The sequence below is a fragment of the Cuculus canorus genome, chromosome 1 (genome assembly GCF_017976375.1).
Source record: "Cuculus canorus isolate bCucCan1 chromosome 1, bCucCan1.pri, whole genome shotgun sequence".
Classification (NCBI taxonomy): Eukaryota; Metazoa; Chordata; class Aves; order Cuculiformes; family Cuculidae; genus Cuculus; species Cuculus canorus.
The window spans coordinates 82,335,644-82,357,863 of NC_071401.1; the positions used below are offsets into that span (position 1 = coordinate 82,335,644).

General features: G+C 39.9%; 1 protein-coding gene across 8 annotated transcripts in view; it reads right to left on the reverse strand.

Annotated features, from left to right (window-relative positions):
- Positions 1 to 4,876: 4,876 nt before the first annotated feature.
- SMPX (small muscle protein X-linked) overlaps positions 4,877 to 22,220 on the reverse strand; it is a 40,312-nt gene continuing 22,968 nt past the window's right edge. For 6 of the 8 annotated variants that reach the window (XM_054056210.1, XM_054056207.1, XM_054056202.1 and 3 more), the window contains exon 5: positions 4,877 to 5,392. The gene's annotated coding sequence lies outside the window, so the exon portion shown is untranslated. Of the gene's footprint in view, positions 5,393 to 11,059; positions 12,260 to 20,348; positions 20,486 to 22,220 lie in introns of those variants that run through there. The other 2 variants (XM_054056204.1, XM_054056203.1) reach the window with 2 other exon arrangements.

Below are 22,220 nucleotides of genomic sequence, written 5' to 3' on the forward strand. Positions count from 1 at the left end.
CCCTGATGATCTACCTGTTAGAAAATTTGAGCTGGAGGAAAGAAGTGGTATGGCAGCAGGGATATCAGTAGCCCTGAAATCACTCTTGCTCTCTGACTTGTTGCTCAAAGTAGAAGCCTACACCTATGCTTCGTTCTACCTCTCGCTCTCAGCTTTCCCATCTTCCCATTTTCTCAGTATCTATGTGTCCACCCCACTTGTGTTGTCCCCCTGCACTTGATAAGTCCAACTACTCATATGAATCCTCCTCATGTTCAAGCAGGAGCATGAATTTTGCCCTTTGCATCCAAAGTTTCTTCGCATGGTCAACACCTATGTGCTAAGAAAGACAGAAAATACTGTCAACCACATCATTACCGTGTCCAGTTCAGCTGCATGCTGACTTATGCATTTCAGTTCAGATCGGGGCTTGGATTATCAGTCTCCTGATAGAAAGGAGATCTGTTAAGATGCATACTGACTCTGCAAATAATCAGGGTAAATATTAGATGAAGAACCACTATGTTAAATGAAGAATACTCTCAATAAAAACTATTGTAATAGCTGTAAAAAACCCGATTTACTAAGAATGCGGCATCCATAAGAAAACCAAATCTAATTCCAGTTTCACTAAAAATACAGCAGAGGATTAGGTCACTTTTCATAGTACAACATCCAGACAAAATAAAATTTAAGTAGTTAGAATCTTATCATCACAGAATAGTTTGGGTTGGAAGAGACCTTAAAGATCATCCAGTTCCAACCCCACTGCTCTAGGCGGGAACACTTTCCACTAGGTCAGATTGCTCAAAGCCTCATCCAACCTGGTCTTGAATATCTCCAGGGATGAGGCATCCATGACTTCTCTGTGCAACCTGTTCCAGTGCCTCACCACTCTAACGTTAAAAAATTTCTTCCTAATATCTAATCTGAATCTACCCTCTTTCAGCTTAAAACAATTACCCCTTATCCTATCACTACACTTCATGATAATGAACCCCTCCCCAGCTTTCTTGTAGGTCCCTTTCAGGTACTGGAAGGTCGCGACAAGATCTCCTCGAAGCTTTCTCTTCTCCAGGCTGAACAACTCCAACTCTCCCAGCCTGTCCTTGTGTGGGAGGTGCTTCAGCCCTCTGATCATCTTCGTGGCCTTTCTCTGGACTCACTGCAACAGATCTGTGTCTTTCCTGTGTTGAGGACTCCAGAACCGAACACAGTACTCGGTTACTAGACAAGGATTACCAACCACCAGTGCATAGAAAACCCACAGCTGATAACAGAGCCAGAACATTGTCACTTTGCTATTGCACTTTGCTATTGCACTTGCAGTTAGCGACCAGTCTTCCGTAGGATATCTTTTAAAACATCTGCTTTGTAATTACTGCAAAGTAAGGTAGTGAGAAGAGAGTATAAACTACAGATGGATATGATATTATTTTATTTTATAAATGGCTCTAGACTTCTTCCAAAGACACAGGAAAACTGGATTTTACCAAGTTTGACTTGGTAAAACCTTATATCCAGCCCTTATGTTTTTGTCTCTAGAGAACTGTTTAATCTTGGGGCATAAAGTAAGGAGATGATGCAGTTCTTTTTCAGGGCTGAAAATCTGGCTTTAGGTGGAGTTTCCTTTGTAATCATGCACGAGTAGTATGAGGCAGCTCGCATACCAAAATTAGGATTTTCTTTCCAAGCACATTACTTAATCAGCTTCACTTACAAAGCAAAACCTCATTCAAATTAAATGTGCACACACTACAGAAACAAGGTCTTAGTCACAAAGGCAAAATAAAATTGTTTCAACATTTTGACCCTAAAGCTATTACCAAGAAAAATACACCTGTTTTCCTTGGACAGCAGTCTCTGATTCTCTTCTCTCAGCATCAATTTTTTTATAATACAAAATGACCACAGTGCCAGATTTTTATTACCTCTTCCCATAAATAATTTACAGTCAGCATGGAAGAAGAGATAAATAAAACAGCTACCTTTGTCACCCTTGTGACTGCACTGAGCACAATCCTGGTAAGATACCACTGAACTCAATGCATCTCAGGACTTTAATTTGTGGGATTCGTGCACGAAAACACAGTTGCATGTAGCTACAGATGTATTGCTGGCACAGTAAGTAAAGTCTTACAATACGACTTTTCTTTTACTACTAAAAATAATAACTTACACCATCAGAGAAAATGCAAAATTGCTGGTTTAGTTCTATAATTCAAGCTATGCATAAAGCCAAGCCTCCAGAGTTTTAAGGCAAGTAAAATTATTTGTCTTAGAAATGCAGAAGCATTATAATCTTTTAAACCAGCACCATGAGTTGAAATACATTCAAACACCATGAGTTTTTAGGTAACAATAATTATTATTTTATCTTTACCTTTATCTTTACTTCCAAGTTAAATGTGTTTGGATTTTTCTGTGCAGATGATCAGAGAAATCATTAGAGCATGTTTTTGTTCAGTAGGTGACAATTAAAAGTCTCTTCCCAAATGTGCCAGGTTCTCTGCGTCTCATTAGACCGAACTCTGCTGTAGCCACAACAAAATAACTGTTGAGATTTTTTTAACACAACATTGTTGAGCAGTTTCTCAGAAAAACATGTACATTTAGATTAAAGAAGTCTCTCTGTCAGCATTGGGGAAAAAACAATTACAGTGGAGAGAACTAGGTAAGGAGTTAACATGGGAAACTCTTCCTCCACCTCATATGCATGGAGTTTAGTGACGCTAGGGCATTGCTGCCCCTTTTATTTACTGTCACACCAGCACCATGTGGAGACCAGAGCATAGGGATGACATTGAAATCCAGTTATTTTACTTTGTCATGGGTCCCTCGTTAAGCAAATTAGAGGGTGTGGGGCATAGAGGAGTTTATCTCGCTCTAGTTCAGTTGTGATAACTATTAGTTTTGCTGCAACTATTCCTCTGGCTTCACTGCTGAGGGGTAATCATGTATAATGTCATTAGTGAGGTGTCAATACATAGCTGTCAGTGAGTTTGGTGAATACAGACAAAGGCTGGCATGTAACTACATGAAATAGGCATGACTTTAGCATGACCTGTTATTATGTATTTCTGTGCTCATCCTTCATTGTAAGATCTCAATCTTTCCCTAAATTTGTGCTGAAATATAACAGCCAGTGACATTTTTCCATGCCAGAAGTAATAGACCACAGAGTTGCTTGGGGCATCTTTCACTGGTCTACGTACACCCTACAGTCAGACAAGACTTAGATGAAAAGGAACATCACTAGCACGTGATGGTTCAGACCAGTCAACAGTTTGCTAGCTGAGACACAGACAGCCTTCATAGCTTCCTTTTTTTCCAGTTTTAGTTTTTACTGTTATGCTTTAATAATGATTCCTTGTAGTGCTAAAATCTAACTCAGAGCCCCATAACTGTCAGTCTCAAGATGATTTATAAACATAGGTATTTTGAATTTTTCTTTAAAACAAATATGAAGCTAAAAAAAATAAACCTCTTTGCTTCTACCTATCTCCTCCCCGCCATTAAGATATTTAATGACCACTGGTGGTACCTCTCCACTTTGTAGCAAGGAGTTGAAATCTGGCAAAAAATGACACGTCTGTGTCAGGGATGTGGTTTGTTTTTTTCCTTTCACTTACACATTAAGGTGTGATGACTGGTATGTCATCCTAGCTTTCTCTATCCCCTGTAATTTCCACTATGACATTTCCTAACTGTGTGGCTTTACCTTCCTGCAATTCTCTGAAATTAATATTTTTAAAGTGAGTAAAGAAAAACAAAAGCTGAGGCCCTGACTAATCTTGTCTTCAATATGCTTTTGGCTCGAGGGACTGTGTTTTTCTCTCCTTTTATAATTTCTATACTGGCAGGAACAATGCAATCTCATATTAGTGATAATGCAGTGGCGGGGGGGGGGGAGGAATTGTTCATTTTCAACTGAATAGACATGTTAATCTTATTGGTCTGTAAATGAAAGGTGTTCTTGATGCACTCTGCCACTTGACACTTTCATTTCAGCCTGTCTTTTGGGAATGTTCACCTCTAAGGAATGCATTAAGGGAAATCAGCCATGAGTGTATACAGAAGCAGGATAGTAAGAAATGTCGGTATTGCCTATTGAAAGTAAAAAATATAGGAATGTCCTTTTAATTGAACTACAGAAAGTAGCACTCCTTTCTAATTTCCTGTACAAAGCCATGCAAATATATGTAATGACATAAAATACAAAAATATTGCCAGTTAGCTTTTGTATTTCTTGGTGTAGCAAACAATAATTAAATAGATATCAATGTTAGAAATATTCAACTTGAAACTGGTTTTCTAACCAGAATAATTATCTTTATTTTAACTGAATAAACAAGAGCCTGGCAGAGAGTTTCAGAGCATGTAAAATAGTTTCCAATCAATGATAGAAGAATATTATTACAAAACAGCTCCTATTTTCCCTTCACAGCAAATAACACAAGAGAGACGAGGGAGGCACAGTGTATTCAATTTCTCTAACAATAAGATCTCCTTTCCAAAAATAGAACGTGCATCAAATAGTCTTTATTTATGTACAGTCGATATAAAACAAGTGTCAGGGATTAATCATCATATGTAACAGTTGGTGTCATCATACAAGATTTTTGCTCAGCATGAGTATCTTACTGTCTCCTTTTCATTTGGGCTTCTGAAAACAGTGAACCTTCAACCTATATGCAGAAGCATGTTCCACCAAGGCTTCTGGTCAACCTATTTATTTCAATTGAGTTTGCAGGTTTTCTGTCAGCTAGCTGACGTCTTGTCTTTTCAGTGTATAAAATAAAGGTGATGCATAAATATAAGAACACCAATGCATTTTGGATTCTCAAGAAAAAGAAATACTTTGACTCTACAACAAAAGAAGAATGAGCTAAACTAATCAGAGACACCATCCCTTTTAATATTTTCATTTCCTTTATTACATACGATACACAATTCCTGTTCCATAATCAGAAATGCACAAAAAGAAATTACACATGATATTCCTCATTTATTCTGCATTTTCTCAAATAATTTTAAAACTCTTTTGTCCATACTGATTTTTTTAAAAAGAGGAAAGAAACCAAAGTAATTGCAAATAACGACATTTTAAATAAAAAATCTAATACTTTTATTCTACTTTTGCTCAAACTTCAAATTACACTAGTCCTTATTGTCGGGTCAAAATCATTTCTGAATATGTGCACATTTGTTGCTAGCTGCTGTGTTCTGTTTTAGTTCGGAGTACTTTCTTATGTTAAACAAAATCGACAAGAAAGCGTTGATATAAATGTACAAAGAAGATGCTTCGTATGGGGTATTGCAGAGTTAGAAAGTTCGTAGTCTTCATACAAATACATAAAATATTTCAAATTATCTCCATTCAATGGAATCCATTTGGTTTCTCTTGTTAGACCTGTATGACAAATGCAAGACCAGAAATTAATAATTTAACAGTGCACTCATGGATATCTTGAGAGCATGCAGAAAAGTATTTGTAAGCTGTGAGGGAATTATATTCCCTGCACCTGCAATTTTGCTTTCACTGAGTGTACTTGTTTACACCCAAGCTCAGGGAATACAGAGTGGGTGTGAAACAAACCTTTTTGATCCACTAGCTTTTTTCGCCCACTCTCCAAATCTCTGTCTAAAGAAATTTCACGACTCTGTTAAGAGCTCAGTCCTTTAAAGCCTTGAGATTCGCCCTCTCTACACGGTAGCTGTGATCCATGCCCATTCCATTGCTCCCGGCTGCCTGGCAGGGCACGGGGCTCCTGGGCTGTCCCAGCCATTGGGTGAGCAGGGTCCAACCCTACACAGACGGTGGGACTCGTCCCCAGGAAAGTCCTGGCACTGCTTCAGCAGGCAGAGGTGACAAATCCTGCCATACAGGACAGCAGTATGGCCAGACCACACATAGTAGGACTGCATCAATTGGATAAAAATCGAAATAGTATTTAATTTTACCAGTAAATATTATTTACTGTTGTATAGATATACATATATGTATAGATATCATTTTTAAAAGAAAAAAGAATTTCCAGCTGCCTTCATTATCCTCTTCTCTTGCTTTCTCTGTGCTGCCCATTAGAGTCTTTACTGGGAGGGAGTCTCCTTTGTCTCTTGTCCAAACTGAGCAGTCCCAGGGATTTTAAGCCTCTTTCCTTTTGGAAATATATCTGTTCCTATAACTATTTTTGTCACAAATCCACTCCTCCTCTATTTCTGCTTTCATTTTCATGACTGACCAGCACTGAGGACAGTATTCTATACATGGCAGCACAGCATTCTGTTTTTATAGAGCCCATCATAGTTTATTTATTTATTTATTTATCGAAAGAGAAGTGGGCAGCTGTTTACCTGCTGTCTGGGGAATGATGAGCGATTTCAATTGTCCTGTCTACAGTGACTATTTCCTCCATAGTTGCCGCTAATTTGAATCCCAGCATAAGGTCTATTCTCAGGTTTTTTGAAGTTAAGGAATATTGGTTGTTTCAGACAGCTCAATAAACTTTCTTAGCATGTATGTTTAATAACCTAAGATGTAAGTATTTAGGGTGAAGGAATAACTCCAATTTTGGTAAAGTTTACTGAACTGATGAATCTTCAATATGTGCTCAGAATGCAGGGAAAAAGCCACAAGACAAAAAAAATACAATCTTTTATATTTCACGATGTGTAACATAAAATGTAGAGGGCTTTTGTGCTCATGAACATGTGTAGGCTGCACACATTTGAACAAATATTGGAGGGACATTCAAAAGGCTGGAATTGCTTAGCTTTGAGAAGAAACACTTCCCTGAAGAAAAGAGGTGTTATTAAGAGAAACCCTGCATGGCTTACACTAACTGTTTGAGCATGTTGGCAACTTTTGAATAAAGAAGTCAAATGTTAATTAACTTGACTTGAAAAGGTGAGGAGGTGTCATTGTCCGTAGGAAAGAGGTCATAAACCTACACATACTGCTACAAAAGTGCTCTGTGGCCATTAGCAATCAAACAACATCATCATCTCATAGCCTGATACAGTAAGGTAATGTGCTGTATTGTTTCAGCTGAGATTTCCTTCCAATCAAGTAATTTTAGGTACTTATCTTTCTGATCTCAAAACCAAAATCCAACTTTAAGGCTGTATTTGATGGCTCCCTAGGATATACAGGCACATGTAATCCTGTCCTATATAATTACCGACTGCCTACACATGCTTTCCTTGTGTTTCAGTCGAGTATTCTCCTTTCTGTTTCAAACTGTTCTGTGCCTGTTTCTGACTATCACAAGGTAACAGTTTTCTAGCAGTGGGCGGATAAAACATCGCTAGCTGTGATTAAATCTGAGTGCTCAAACCCAGGATCAGAAGCGAGGGTGTGCAGAGCCCAGCAGGCACATCCGAGCATAATGCCGTCCTCAGCATCACAAGAATTTTCTGATCCTTCTGCTGAAAGAGGCCAGCATCAGGTTCTGTCTTCAAATGCATCGTGGGCAGGTTTGTGGCGTGAAGGACAGCTCTAACTTAGCATTCTGGTCTTTGGGATTACATGGAATTTTTTATAACTTTCTAGCAGATATGGTGCCTTAGATGGTAAGGCTGTGTTTCCTGCAGGGGTCATCCTGGAGGAGATATCTGCCTTGCCGAGATCTCCATGCTCATCTTCCCCCACATGACTCTCTAAGCAGTTTAGCCTTTCCTTATTTCCTGAGTTTCTAGTATCATCCATCCTGGGCTGTGCACACCAAGTCCCCAGGGATCTTGGTGATAAGGATGGAGCCAGTCTTTCCTCAGTGGTTCCCAGTGACAGGACAGAAGACAACAGGCACAAATTGAAATAAAGGAAATTTTATCTAAATGGGAAACAAAACTTCCTTTATCGTCAAGTAGTCCAACACTGTCACAGGCTGCCCAGAGAGGTTGTGGAGTCTCCATTGTTGGACATATTCAAAACCCAACTGGACATGGCCCTGAGCAATGATCCTATTCTGAGCACAGGTTTGGACTGTACAGTCACCAGAGATGCTCTCAAGCCTCAAATGGTTTGTGAGTCTGGGAAGAGCCTTTCTTTGTCCCAGGGGAAGCTGTCCTCATGAGGGCCAAGGTGGATTTGTGGGCCAGTTGCAAGGTCCCTGCTTACCCCTGCTTTGCTGTGACTGTCAGTGAGTTTATAAACTAAAACAATAAGGTGTTACATACTGTATTACTGTGTTAATAATTCAAAGTAAACTGCCTGCTGGGATTAGTCATATGCTCCATTTCTTCAAATACTCCCTTGTCCTCCCTCCATTTCCCCACAGATCCCAGACCTTTGACACCCAGCTCTCACTGAAATCAATATTAACATCACTCAATATCTTTATGACTTCAGAGCTGGAAGTTACCAGCTGGCATCATATCCCAGCTAGCCAAGCAAGCACCTCTCTTCTTCCCTTCACATGGTACAGGGCTGTCACTAGGCAGTGGACCCTCTAAAAGGCCTCCTGTTTCCAGTTCTCCCAGCCACAACTGAGTTGCAGCAACTCTAGTCAAAGGAAAGGCAGTCTTCTAGGAGGCCATGCACCTACAAAACTAATTAATTAACAGAAGGAGAAAAAAATACTACAGCCTCCAGGAACCCTGCCACTTGCCATCCAAATGCAGAAGCAACCAAACTGTCGTGAGATGGTAAGTCTTGCCTTCATGCTCAGGTGCTAAAGAAAATCAAGCCCATGTCTAAAGCACATTGCTTGCAGGCAGTGCTATTTTAGCACCTGCTAATACTATTATCTTTCTCTTAGATGTACTTTCTCCTTGCTTATAATTGCCACCTGAACTCCCTTTGCAGTCAGTGGACCCTCTATTATCTTCCTATGATGCTTCAATCCATTTAGACCTCCCTCCAGCCAACTTCAATTCTCTCCCACGCAGCTCCCAAAGGCATGTTATTTTTAGAGCTCAAACTCCTCCAGAGATCAATGGGAGTCTGTAAACTCAAAAATAGGTTGCTTATAGTACATTAATAATCCTCACAGTTATGTTCCCTGGTTATTCTTTCAGCTGCTGCTGCTTATCTACCAGCAGCTCTCTGGACACTCCAGTCAACTTTATTCTACTGAACAACACTGCCATTTTAAAGAAAATAGAAAAGGATGTACTTGACAGCAAATGCTTAAATGTTGTCCTGATTAAGGATGGAAATAATCACATGCTTAGAAGCTTTTTTGATTCGTGGAATTAGGGTTTTTTCCAGCCCTCTAGGTTTTCTTCGTTCCATGTCTGAGGATCTGCAGGGCTGTGATTGCAGTCGATGAGATGACAGTGTTGGCTTCTGGGACAAAAAAGACTCTCTCCCCAAGTTTTCTAACCATGGCCTATTTTTATGTTAAAATAATTTAATTTCTGTGCAACTTCAAAAATACATCTAAATAAATCAATGACTTGCAACATCTCACTTTTTTGACCTTTACAATTAGTTTTTAATGTTGCATTTCCCTTTTACTCCCTGAAAATATGCCCAAACTTGTTAACAGCAAGCAGATGAAAGAGTTACTCTAAAAAAACACCAGTAATTCCAAGTGCCGGTATTTTCTGTTCTTATACAACATGTTAGCTGAAAGAAGATGAAACATGATTTTTTTGGCTGTGTCTCTATATATGCAATAAAATGTTCACATTCAATGCTAATATTATACAATTAAAGGCCGCACATGAATCACATGAGGGCTAGATAAAATTTGTCATTATTTGGACAGTTTCCAACCTTATATATTTAGTGGCAATATTCTGTTAAGGCAGCCTGCTTTATAAGAAGTAACTTTACAAAGGAGAAAACAGACATATCCCATTAGCACTTCGTAGAAAATCAGTGATTATAGCAAGTGCACCAAGGTTCAGTAAATGCCTCCCTCTCAACAAGCTTCCAAATTGAACGACCACATGATGTTTACTTCTCACCAGAACCCATTTATAGATCTCTTACTCACCACTATCACAGTTGTATATGCAGTATTTCAGAAAAGGACAGAAGTCCTCTATTTGAGAGAGTACAAGGTGGGTTACTGTTGGAGAAATGGGTCTTTTCTTTACAATACTGTTTAACCAAGACATGAAGTATGATTTAAATCATGCAAACTCTGAAGATTATAATAAATTGAAAGCATTCATTACGTACTGTGGGCATTGCACATGGACAACATGTATGGCTGCTTGGAGGAAACTCTGCACTGATTGGAAAAAAAAAACAAAACTATAAAAAGGGCCAAAAAATGCCTCTTCAAAAGCGCAAGTGAAGGTAATGATTTCCTATGGAGTCAGGAGACCCAGAAAAGAGTTTTCTTCCCACAAATTTTAAATGACATCTGCCCATTCCTAGCTAATAGCACCCTGGGAATGAAAAGGGTATCAATTTCAGTAAGGTAAGAAGGGGACAGAGTTCATGAACTTTTGTTAGTCTGGAGCAGAATTGTCCTGGAATTACAAACACACTGATCTTCAGAGGGAAAAACTCAATAAAACAATCATTCCAGGGACATGTCTTTGATTGCTCTAGAGAACTGGGAATGTGAAATAAAGCTCGACTATCTCCATTGACTCCCTAATTCTCCTGCACTTCTGGTAAAAGCCTTGTCCTTTCAGAGACAGTAGCCTAAGTGCCAAGGTATCTGCTTTCATTTATTTGCCCTCACTTCCCTTCAGCGACACCATCTGTTAAGATCGTCTCCTCCCGTGCAACTACTTTAATATTTATATCATATCAGAATCACTGTCCACACAGATGGCAGAAGCAGGAAGTCAAATGTGCTCCAGGTTAATGTGATGGGATATCAGAAGGAGGGCTTAGGTTGCAAAAAGGAGTTCATCCTCTGACTCCCTCCGTACTTTAAATTGAACTATGCTTTCTTGCACTTTTTTTTGCAAATTATTTCAACACATTTTTTATGTTTCTGTCAGGATAATAGTAGCAACTCTCCTATATCTGAGCATCTCTTATACATCTTTTATAATATGTTTGCTTTCATTTATATTTTCCGGGCATGGTCCTGGACATATACACACACGGTTTCAAAACAAAAAAAAAAATCAGAACTTTTATTGTTTAGATTTATATGACAAAGAATATTGCACTAAAAAAAAAGTTGTCTTTTCCACTAAAATATAACCCTTTTTGATAACGAACTTTGCTTATCTTAAACATGAAGAAATGATCAAAAAGCATATGTTCACTTTGATTGTTCCTCGAATTAATTTACATCTGTCTTCACACAGTATGACATGGAGAACTAAGGGCAATTTTGAGCCTTTCCAGTGCTTGTGGTTTGGTAGCGTACGCACAAGGGAGCTGTGATCCAGTACTGTGTAACAGCGCATCTAGTCAACAGCAATAGATCTTTTTATTTAAACTAAAAAAACAGTCAAGTGAAAACATTCCTTGCGTTATACTCTTGTCAACATTTCTTGTTACCTACACTAACACAAAACTTTCTTAGCAAAGGAACTTGCAAAAGAGGGGCAGTACAGCCCAGTAGCTCTGAATTGACAGCTGTTGAATGGGGGTCTTTCAAATCAATATGTTGTGGCAGCAGATTTATTCCCTGCTAAGTAAGGAACAAATTTGTGGCATTTTTGAAAGTTATAAATTGGATACTTAGCCAACATAACAGAATTAAGAACAATGGGGTTGCATTGACCTAATGGCTGCTGTAACAGTTTAAGTGGTTAAAAAAAACCAGATAAATATCAGTACATGTCTGAAGCCCTTTGGAGCTGAAGCCCTTTGTAGGCCTTTTGGCACAGTGCAGTAGTATTAAACTGTGCATAGCTGCTAGGTTGTTCCCTTAGTTATTTGGGGATTGCAACTTCTTGGGCACAGCAGCAGATTTATGCAAGTGGTTTTCAGAGAGTCAATGAGCACGAAGAAGAGAACACATGAACAAATCATACATGTGAAAATTCTTCATGGTTAGGCTTGTGCACTGACTCCTGTTTGAAGCGAGATGGAGCAGCGGATTGGTTTCCTTACATTCTATACATCAGATAGTTTCTAACTTTTTGAGACAAATGACTAACTATTGTGTAATAGTTAAAATCTATTAACAATAGAATTTCTATTAATAATAGAAATCTAACAGTTCCCTGACGGACTAATATTTTCCATTAGTTGTCGTTGGATTAACCACATTAACAACAGTAAAATCCAATTATTTGGATGTTTCAGTTGGTCTGTTGGACAGTTGTTATTCAAAAGGAAAAAATCCATTATAAACTTCTCAGGCGAGAGACTTGCTCTTCACTTATCCAGCTGCGGGCATCCTCTCATCTGGAGAAGACAAAAGTACAGCTGGCTCACTCATGGTATAAGACCTTGAAGTTTTTCTCAAATTAGACTACTTGATTCCCTCAAACCTTCCTCTCTGCCATGGATCAGAAAGCCAAGCAGAGGTAACAGGTCTCAGAGGGCCCAAGCCATGTCCTGCAGGGCAGGGTCCAACATTTAAGAACCTGTGGTAGTCCTACTTCTTTCTAGGGACTTCAAGGTTCTGAAATCTCTGAAGCAGAGCTCTGAAATCCCTAGAAAATACGGACTGGTGCTGGGTTACCGTCTCTGCAAGCTTCAAGCTGTGAATTTGCAGTAAGGGGCCAGGCAACACTGAAATCTTAGGTGGAGCTGGAACCCTTAGAAGTCCCAGGCTCCATGTCCAAAGCAAGGAGCTTCAGAGCAGCTACCACACACCCGGCAAGTCCCCTGTTTACCATCACCGCCCAAGACACTCGCAGGAGAGGCCCTAAGAGTAAAAGTTGGTGAAATACCTGGGAAAAATTATACTGAATTATTTCTATTTTTTTCTAACTTATTTTTACTTAGCATCTTTCTTAGATAGCCTCCAATTGAATCAGAATTAATCTTTTTCCAATATAACTTAAAGAATACAAACCCTAATTTTTTGTTCACTGAAAAGACCTAATATCCATAAAGCCATGATACTTGACACAAATTATGCTGTCTCGATTTTTCCCTTTGTAAGTGGAACCCAGATGCAGATGACACAAGTGCTATTGCGTGTGGCTCCTAGCCCTATGTGTTGCAACTACCAGCAGTTTCACAAGTGAGAAAAAAACCTCAGATTTCAGCATTCCTAGTGGAAAGGAAAGAACTTCTTCCCATAATAAGTGTCTCTACTTCCTGAATAGTACTAATTCAAAAGGTTTAGGATTTGTAATAGCTTACAAACATTACGCTCTCTAGAGCATGGAAATATGTTATGAACTTCTCTATCACCTTAATCTTATAGGGTTTTTTCTTTTGCTTTCTTTTTTGGGGGTGTCATTATTGCCTAAAACAGTATGCGATGGGCTGCTAGTTATCATTTAGATGAAGCAGCACCTTAATGAGCACATTTTTCTAGCTTATGGATTCACTACAAATATTAGTACAAATATTTTGTTTATAGGGATAAAAATCAACAGTTTCTTAAAGTTGGCAATTAATTTCTTAATCTTGAAGTTTATCATATCTGAGCAGTTAATAAAGAGACTAAATTTTTAAGGAATGAATATGCATAGCATTTCAATATGGTATTACGAAAAATCTTAAACAAACTCTGATGTACTTTATGTTATTGGTGTTGCTACCGCTGCTCTGACTTTTTCTAGAGCTACCCTTAACATTTACCTTCCACAGTTTACACATCTTAAAGCACAGTGGCTGTAACATACATTTGCTTCACATTAAATTCAAGTTTGCATTTAAATTTTCTGCTTAGGGTAAAGAGATCCCAAAGATCAAGTCAGTCCTCAGAGGAACCTATTTTTTGTTGGTAGAAGATGTGAAAGCAAATATGATGGAGATCCTCAATAGCCTTTCAGAAAACGGTCCACAGAATTACTTTGAGCATTGGCAGCATCATATGCAGCTGTGTGTAAATTCAGAAGGGAACTATTTAGAAGTCGATTGCAGCTGATTTTCTTGATTTGTTAAATAAAAAAAGTTATAGGCACAGTCTCGGGTTTTTTTGTTGGACCTCATATGCTGCAGAACTTACTAAATTTTAAATTACTGCCTTCAGTAGGAAAAACAGTCTTTTTTTTCCCTCTGTGGCACTTTACTGAGCCCTGCTAAGTTCATGCAGGTATGTACCTACAATTATTATTCTTTGAAGTTATTAATATAGAGGAAAAATTGTTCTTTGAGTTCATGTTAACCTATTTTCATTCAACTATACCACTTCTACTTTAAAAAGCATTTGATACCCATTGTAGGCATCACTCAAAGCCTTGGTCCCCGTTTTAAGGTATCATCCTGATTATATTAGCAAGTACACCGAAACAGTATTTTAAAGAAGCCAGATGACCTAAAGAGCATAAGTAGGAAAAATTTATGGCACTGAGATTCCAAAGGGAATTCTGGGAGAGTTTAGTTTTGGTTTATTCCATTTTCATTCCCCATAGCAGCAACTCAGATTCTCAAAACAAATGCTAACAGAGACAGAGAAACTTCAGGAATTACTGTCATAGCAAATCCATCAGTAAGGAAGGTAAGGCCTGAGAGCTGATCCTGTAAAGTGGTTATTACCTCCTTTGAGGTGCTACAATTTCTATTGATTTCTCTACCAATAACCAAAACCACTCAGCAGCTTGCAGGCACCTGGTGTAAAATGACCAGTAGAAAAGCACCTGGTTGGTGGTGCACTGTGAAAAGGAAAAGATGTTGCTAGGTTCCTTTATGAAAAAAGCCCTCAAACTACGTACCATGATGTCTACAACACAAAAATACGTATAGAGGTAGCCAGACTAAATATAAATAGAAATAAAATAATGATTTATTGGATATTCAATACAGGAAAAGTCAGCTATAAAAATCAACTACTAAAAGAAAAAGTCCAAAAATTAGTGACATTTGAAACAACAGGACATTTTTGTTGTACTGAAAGGGATAAAGGCTCTGTAAGGAGGTACTCATTGATGCAATATGAAATGCACCTGCTGAGAGTTAATTGCATGACTGGAGTTTCCCAACTAGGATGTGTTTCTGAAAGCCAAGTTTCCAGCTAGGAGAAAATGTATATGGTGGTGAGTGCTCTTGCTGCACAGATTCCCTACAGTGAGCTCTTGGTACCACAGAGGTAACTGGGGGGGGGAGGAATATGCTGGACAGGTGTCTGTGGCAAAACTACAAGAAGCAAGAATATAATGACTGGTATTGTGCTGTGTAACCTGTATTAAACACATTCAAATTCTTATAAAGCCATGAAAGAGAATTCCTGGATTGCTTCAGAAGTGACTTAGGAGTACGGGGACCACAGCCTTTGGGTTGGATCATGAGATGATAGAATCATAGAATCATACAATGGATTGGAAGGGACCTTAAACATCATCTAGTTCCAACCCACCAGCGATGGGCAGCGACACCTCCCACTGGATTAGCCTGCCCAAGATCCCATCTGTTCCATGATCTTCCCAGGCACAGAGGTGAGGCTGGCAGGTCGGTAGTTCCCTGGGTCGTCTTTTCTACCCTTTTTGAAAATGGGCACAATGTTACCCTTCTCCCAGTCACCAGGGACTTCTCCTAATTGCCATGACTTCTCAAATATCAAGGAGAGTGGCTTGGCAACCACATCTGCCAATTCCCTCAGAACTCTGGGATACACCTCATCAGGTCCCATAGACTTACAGATGTTCAGGTTCTTCAGGTGGTCATGAACCTGATCTTCCTCTACAGTGGGAGGGGCTTTACCCCCCTCAGTCCTCATCTTGTTGTCCATTGACCCAGGAGGGATGAGAAGAGCAGTTGTCAGTGAAGATGGAGGAAAAAAATTAGTTAAGTACCTCAACCTTCTCCTCACCTGTTGATATGAGGTCACCATTTTCACCCATCAGTGGGAGTATGCTCTCTTTAACCTTCCTTTTCTGACTGATGTACCTGTGAAAGCCCTTCTTGTTGGTCTTTATTCCCTTGCCAAGTTCAGCTCCAGCTCCGTCTTGGCCTTCCTGACTTCATCCCTACACAATCGGGCAGCATCTCTATACATGTCCCAGGTTCCCTGTCCCTGCTTGCACTGCCTGTGCAGTTCCCTGTTCCTCTTAGTTTAACCAGCAGGTCTCAACTCAGCCACACTAGTCTCTTCTCTGCCTTATTTCCTGCATCTGGGGACTGAGAAATCTTGTGCTTTATGGAAAGCATCCTTAGATATTTTCCAGCTCTGTTCCACTCCATTGTCCCCAAGGACCACATCCCAGGGGGTCCTACTGAGTAACTCCTTGAAGAGCTGGAAGTCTGCTTTGCTGAGATTTAGGGTCCTGATTATAGTCCTTGCTTGCCCCATATCCTTTGGGACCTTGAACTCCACCAGTGCATGATCACTGTAGCCCAGGCTGCATCTGATCTTGGTGTCGCTGATGAGTTCACTTGTATTAGTGACCATCAAGTCCAGTATTGCATCCCCTCGGGTGGGGGTCTCTATTAGCTGGATTAAAAATAAACACTGGAAGCACTACAGCTCCAAAAAGTCCCACATAAGATAGCACAAGCAAGGGGGACAAAAGGCATTTGCACTTCTCAAAACCTCGCTTCCTTCTTTCATGGCAGTCCCATTCACTCCAGTGGAAGCTTCATCTCACCAGCCTTGCATGTGCCCTGGCCAGGCACTCAGCTCAGAGCGACCTACAGGCAGCTGCATGGGCCAACCACAACCGGGAACTGTGCCTGGCAGCAAAGAAGGATGCTCGGTATGGTGTCCTACAGCACTGTAAATCCTAAGTCAGTAGCCTGGACTACAACATTTTGTAACAATCTTAACTGCTTGTGTCTGCACCAGTCCTGTAACATCAAGGGTTTGAAGCTGCTGAACAACAGGTATTGGAAGTATACAGAAAAGTTTTTTGTTACTCAGGATGAATAATAAGCCAGAAATCTAACAAAACAAAGCTTCTCACAAGAAGTGCCTGATTCAGTTTAAAAATATTGGTTCTTCCTCAAGAAACTGAAAATCCCCATATATTCTGTGCTTTTCTGTGAAAAGACAGGCCACCCTTTTTTTTTTTTTTCCCTAGAAAAACAGTTGATTCGAGAGGGGTGAAATTTAGAGAAAGGTGACTTTATTTTTACTGACATTTTTATGGCTGGGTAAAGAATTTCCCAGTTGAATCCTTTCAGCAGTCTTATTATAGTCCCTCAAATGGTGCAACAAAAGCCTTTGTAGGAGTGGACTCGCAAGATCATGCTGTTTCATGCTATGTGAACTCTAAAATGCATAACTGCTACGTAACTAAATGATGAACAATGATTTTAAAGTAAGTTGTTTCACTACACGAAAGAGATTCTGAAGGAAGGCAGTTGCCTCAGACTTCTTTTATACTGGCATTTCACTTGGCGCTTGCTCGTGAATCAAATACTAAGGCTGTACTCTGAATTATGTACAAAACTTTCTCGCAAATCTAAATGCAACATATCACACAACAAAGTACTGCTGCTGGAAAGATTCTCTGATTTCACACCTGAATGCTTAATGTCTTTTGTCATTGTCATACTGGCTGCTGCTTAATATTCCTGATAACCTGTCATTTTCCTGAGACATACGCACAGTGATAAGCAACACTGCTTGATATCCGCGTGGTTTTCACAGACTGAGAAGGTTTAAAAATATTAGTATTTTTAAAGTAAAAAACTGTAAGCAAGAGATTCCAAATTTTATTTTGCAGGAGATGGTAGAGTTGTGGGGCCACAGGCTGTGGAAAATGAAACATCTGGCATGTTGCTTATTCCTATGGAGTCCGCAAGTGTGTGCCCTCACTAACAGTGTTTTTAAAGTGCCAGTGGTATTTGTTGCCTACTGACACTCGTGCAGATGATAGCTTTTTTCTTTTTTTAAAAAAAAACTGAGGAACTGAATGATAAAAACCACACATTATAATGATATTAAGTTGATAAATGACTCACACAAGTATCAGTTAATCAGGTAAGACTGAACATATAGCCTAATAGTGCTTTCTCATATCCAAAAGTTAAGATATAGGTACCACATTTGTTTTCCCCTATACTTAAAGTGAGGTGAGTTACTCCAGAGACATACTGGTATGTACCAAAGATGAATCAGAATTACTGTATTAGTTTTGTAATTCCACATAATATTGTAGATACGCGACAGTTAGAGGAAAATCGTTACAAACCGCAGTTTTCCGATAACACAATATGAGGCAGGCTGTACAGTATGTTAATTCACCTGCAGTGACAAACACATAAACACTCCCCCTTAGCTTCCGTACTGCCTGATTTTTCAGTTCCTACCACACTTTAGCACTGTCTGAACATTTTTATTATTTCATTGTTGTTCAGAATTCATGTATCCTCCAGGTTGCGTGCTCTGCTGTTCATTTTTCATTGCAAACACTCTCCATCTCTCATGTAACTTTAATGGTTGAGGGTAAAGGTCTAAGCATTAGGTGTTAACTTGTTAGACTTTCAAAAGCCATGTGTTCAAACCTTGTCAAGGCAGACTTAGTCTTTCATTTGTCTCTGAAGAAAATGTGTATTTCATGCCGGTTTTAGAAAGAACTATGTCAAAAAAATTTTTTATAAAACAAAGTCCAATCATGTGTGTCCTGAAGGTAATTGAATTTTGGTTCTGTTTGTACATAAATAATCTGGGATTTAAGCTAAATATATATATTTATATCATGACTGTTTATGAATTTCAAATTCCAGGCCAATAAAACTAGAAGCAAACAGCATCTTGGTGTACCGCAAACACAATCTTTCTTCCTTCAGTGAATCAAGAGGGGAAAATGGCAAGAGAATTATTAGATTGGATAATTATGGGAGAAAAAGACGAGTTTGCTTGATTTGCTGTTTGAGAGTTGGCACGGCCTGAGGCTGCTGAAGTTTATTTAAAATGCAATGAGCTTTTGTACCTTAATGTACGCCAGGAGTCAAACTGGTCCAGCATTTCCTGATGGAACATTTCTCTACTGGGAAAGGTTTATGCTTTGAAAGTGTAACTTTTTATGGAAGCATCTTGCTTTCAGCAATTCTCCTGAGGCGACATGGAACATTGAGCATGACTGATCTGGGCAGTTTCTTATCAGCCCCGTGCTGGCTCCCCAGCAGCCTGCCAAGAGGCTGATGCAGCTCTTTGACAGGGGCTTTCAAGGGCTGGCAATTTCAGGTCTGCCAGACTTGGAAACCCGAATTCCTGAGCAACACTCCTACCACCCAGAAGTTGCTAGAGGCAGTTAGTTTCACTAATCAAGGGAGAACCAGTCTCTTTTTTTAAACTCTAAATGGTATGGCTTAACCCTAGCTATTCCTGCACCTTTTGTGGTCCAGCTGATGGCAGGACTCAGCTCTGCAGTATAACATATACCAGCAGGTACACACTGGTTCCACAGCCTCCACCTCATCTCAGTCTCCTGCTGCATTGATCTTTACCTTAACGTAATACCAAACATTTAAATGCTGTCCTTCAAGATTCATTTTGACAACTCCAACCCTAATAATTATTCCATATGCCCCATCTCCCCCAGGCCCAAAGACTGAAAAAGTTTAAAAAAAAAAAAATCCAAATACATTTTCTATTATTTTCATTTCCTTCTTGCCAATTTGTCATTGAGGGTTCACCTTTCCCCATTTCTGTCACTGCAAGCATCTTTGTAAACATCCCCCAATAAGCAAGTCAGAAGCCAAGACCCATGTAGATGCGAAGCAATACTCACAAATGTAATAACAATGAAAAGCCTCTGTCCAGTTCAAAGTGATTTCTAGTACACAATAAGACACAATTCATTACACATCAACTTTGAGTCAAAGGGACAGACAAGGAAATGGCAACTCATTTATACTGGGTGTAATAACTAGCAGACTTACAATGGGAGCTGCTTGGCTGCTGATACACAGCAATGACTATTATTTTTATGCCATAGGCTTCCTGAGCCATCTCAGGACAGTATACTGAAAGCATTTAGCTGGTTAAACATGCAAAACCCCCCACAGAGTTAAGCACTTAACATTTTTTTTTCCAGAAGCTGGTGAGGTACCTCTTTGCCTCTTTATAGGGCTTGAAGTATTTTAGAAGTCTGCCCTCTAGTTTCCCTTAAGAGCTACTGTTACGATGCACTATTTACATATCTGTCTTTTCTGTGATTTTTCTCTCTGTAACCATTATTTCCCCTTCTTTTCCACCAATAAATAAGTAGGTAGGTAGGTAGGTAGGTAGGTAGATACATTCATACATACATACATACATACTTAGACAGACAGATAGACCGACCACCCAAACTCTACCAACAACCCAGAGTATAAAGCACCTACATTCAGTGTTAACCCTTTAGGGTACTAAAACAAAAATATAAGTAGAGAGAAACCACAATTTCTTTTGAAAACCAATGCTCTGGAAAAAAAAAAAAAAAACAAACAAAACCTTTATTAATGACAAATCCAGTATGCACAAAAAAAGAAATTGCTGTCAGAGTGGAGTCTTCTGCATTTTAGTACTTCATATGGCCAAAGGAGCAGTAGGACACACTGTTACTTTACGTTACTATTGAGGAGACCCTGGGGGAAAGCAGAAAGGCACATTTATGTGGTAGCCAGGGTAAACCCAGATGGGCAGCAGCACGGAGCACCTGGTTCTGCTATTACAACGAAAAGGAAAAAGTCCCGTGGGTTAACTTATACCAATCCCCTTTGTAAAGAGAGAGACGATGCTTTGATGCCTTTGCGGGTAAAGACACAAGCTCCTTGGCACTTAAAACCTAAGAAATCCTTGCCCAGTGCAGTGCCTTCTCCTTCCTCCCGAGCTGCCAAAGCCTGCACACCCAGCACCCCTCGCACCCCAACCCCAGCCTCCCCGGGAACTTGGGGTGGAGGCCGCCACCCTGCAAAGTCTCTTCCGCTGCTGCCTGCTGCGCACACCGCTTCTAAACTAAACTGCAATTAAAGCTACAAATAGAGCCATCCAGCTTTGCATCAGAAGCTGCCTGGAGCTAAACCCTAGCGAAGGCTTTGACAGGACCTTGAGTTTGTTTGAAAGTCACAGCAAAACGGATGTAGCTCTGCCCTAATTTCAGCTGTTCAGGATTTTTCAGGGATTTCACTGGCATTTGGGCAGGGTGAAGCTCCACGAGGCAAACAGCACTGTTCCATGAAACTATGTAACTAAAAGAGAAGATAAGCCCAGAGATCTGAGTCACCTTCCCTGGAGGTGTTTAAGAAATGGGTGGATGAGGTGCTGAGGGGCATGGTTTAGGGACTGTTAGGAATGGTTGGACTCGATGATCCAGTGGGTCCTTTCCAACCTAGTGATTCTATGATTCTATGACTCTATGATCTTACAGGAAAGCTGGGAAGGGGCTCTTTATCAGAAAGTGCAGTGATAGGACAAGGGGTAATGGTTTTAAGCTGAAAGAGGGGAGATTTACATTAGGTATTAGAAATATTTTACAGTGAGAGTGGTGAGGCACTGGAACAGATTGCCCAGAGAAGTTGTGGATGCCACATCCCTGGAGGTGTTCAAGGCCAGGTTGGATGAGGTTTTGAGGAACCTGATCTAGTGAAAAGTGTCCCTGCCTATGGCAGGCGGGTTGGAACTGGATGATCTCTAAGGTCCCTTCCAACTCAAACCATTCTGTGATTCTATGATTCCATGATTCTATGGTTCTATGATTCTATGATTCTATGATACCAGACATATGAAGTGATGTTGAGTGGTCCTTGCTGAGATGTGAAGGTCAGGGAGGTTATTTCTCCTCAGCTGTGATGCTGGTGTGGAGCCATGTGGCTTTCCACTTTAGTACAGCTGTATTACAGGAACAAGAATTGGGACTGTGGGAGTGATGGGGTTATGGCAAGCCAAGTGCTGCCGCTCACTGAAGAAATACCCACCCCTAAGCTCTCTCAGATTGATTTCCTTGCTTTTAATGCATTAGCAGCATGCTCTGTGATCTTGGAGACACTAAAAATGGACTGCTCTCCAAGCAAGAAAATAAAAATCTCAGCTGTCTCTATACAGGCAGCAATATCCAATTTATTCATCATGAATTCTGCTTCTCCTGCCACTTTACCCAGGCTGTACTGCAAAGAGCCCACATTTGACTCTCTGTGCTACCTGCAGTTTCTAAAAATGCTACTTTCTCTTGGTCATATGGCTTCTTCTCAAAAAAATTCAAAATATATGACAGCATGTTGTTCCATATAAAAATAGTGTACATCTGATATGACTACAAATAACATCATAGCACAACTGAACCATGATTAATCGTGCTACTATTCACCCACCTGTTTTCTTTCA